Source organism: Phaseolus vulgaris, chromosome 8 (assembly GCF_000499845.2).
Source record: "Phaseolus vulgaris cultivar G19833 chromosome 8, P. vulgaris v2.0, whole genome shotgun sequence".
NCBI classification, from domain to species: Eukaryota; Viridiplantae; Streptophyta; class Magnoliopsida; order Fabales; family Fabaceae; genus Phaseolus; species Phaseolus vulgaris.
In genome coordinates this window covers 34,202,726-34,204,586 of record NC_023752.2, presented here as the reverse complement: position 1 = coordinate 34,204,586, position 1,861 = coordinate 34,202,726, and the positions used below count along the sequence as shown (strand labels likewise).

Below are 1,861 nucleotides of genomic sequence, written 5' to 3'. Positions count from 1 at the left end.
TTCTTCTAATTCCTTCAAATAATGATTTTTTCTCTGGCCATCCTACAAAATAACTTTTTGTAAGCAATTTACAGAAAAAAAAAATCCTTTCTTTTCTTTTTTAACAGGCATAAGAGATTGGGATAATTCTTTTGTAACTCTCCTCTCTTCAACTTCATATTTTTCCTCCCTGTTTTCTTTTTTCTCCACTTTCTTTATCAACCATCACCATCTTACCATCTCCCTTTCCTATTTTTTTTATCACTCTCAGTAACGATTTTATTATAATGCTCCTTAGGGTTGGTTGTGGTGTTGGGTGAAAATTGGCTACGTTGTCTCTCTACAATTTGTTTGGCCATCTGTCCCATATGGATCTCTATATTCCTAATTGTTGCCGTGCTATTTTCTTGCGTGACCACAAGCTTTGCCAGGGCGTCTTGAACTTTAGTCATTGTTTCAAGCATGGATGGATAATTAGATGGATGTTGCTGTTGGAAAGGCCCTTGCTTATTGGATGAACCATAGTCTTGCTTCCACCCAAAATTTTGATTTTGATTATTTTTCCAACCTTGAGAATAATTGTTGGAAAAGCCACTTTGATTACCCATATAATTTACCTCAACTTTAGGTGAGTTGGTCTGATAAATACAGTGACCATTAGGATGATCACCTCCACAAAAATCACACCTGATTGGTATAGACTGACTTTGAGATGAGTGAACCGCATGCAAATTTTGCGTTAGTTTGGCCATCTGTGCGGTTTGTTGCTCAATCTATTGTGTTAGAATTTTATTTTGAGCCAGCAATGCATCTGCAGTGTTCAATTCCAATAATCCTCTCTTTTGATGACCTTGTCTATCATCCTGAGTTTGATAGTCAGTTGTGGCCAAAGCATCAATAATTCTCGTTTCTTGTTCTACATCAACAACCATCATTGTGCCACCAGTTGCGGCATCTAAGAGCATCTTCGTATCAGACCTGAGACCATTAAGGAATATGCTCAATTTAGCAATTTCTTCAAGCCCATGATTTGGGTATTTCCTCTACATCATTTTGAATCTCTCCCATGTCTCATAGAAAGATTCCTCTGCTCCTTGTCTGAACATAGAGATTTCATACTTTGCTTTGATGTAGCGAGAAATTGGCAAAATTCTTTATAGAAAGTTTCCCTCTACATCATTCCATCTAGTGAGGCTCTGATTGGGATGTGATTTAAGCCACTCCTTAGCTTTCTATGCCAATAAAAATGGAAATAAACGCATATACACATTCTGAAGATCACTTGATTGAAAACCCACAGTTCCCACTAATTCATAAAATGTAGCCAAGTGTGTATGGGGATCCTCATGATCCATTGTTGTGAATTGATTGGTACTAATGAGAGTGAGGAACGTAGGTTTCAATTCCAAGGACCTGTTAGTAGCAAGTATTGCAATGCTAAAAAAATGTCTAGGCCTCTAATACATGGCGTAATCTCCAAGAGTCCTCCTAGGAGGTAGTGCTTCTTCCTTCGCCATGTTGTTATCCTCCTGAAAAATATGAATGGAAAAAGAAGAAGTTGTTGAAGAGTCCTCTCTAGTGTCTTCTTGCTTCGCTTTTGCCTTTAATTTGGTTGCTTCTAGCTAACCTTTCAATTTCTTACTCAAATAACAACTGGTCTTTTGGAACCCAATCTATCAATATCATATAAAAATAGCTAATTTAAGGGTTAGTAGAAAGATTCACAAACGACAACAATTTTTTTTTAAAATTTAAACATAACAGAAAAAAAAAATTCTAATTAAATAAAACAAATAAAAGAAAAATTAAAATAAATAGAAAACAAATAAAAGCAAAGAAATTCAAAATAATAATTAAAACAATAAAAACAAAATAACCAAAA

General features: G+C 35.1%; 1 pseudogene; it reads left to right on the top strand.

Annotated features, from left to right (window-relative positions):
- The first annotated feature begins 998 nt into the window (after positions 1 to 998).
- On the top strand, positions 999 to 1,105 carry LOC137827374 (small nucleolar RNA R71; annotated as a pseudogene).
- Positions 1,106 to 1,861: the final 756 nt, after the last annotated feature.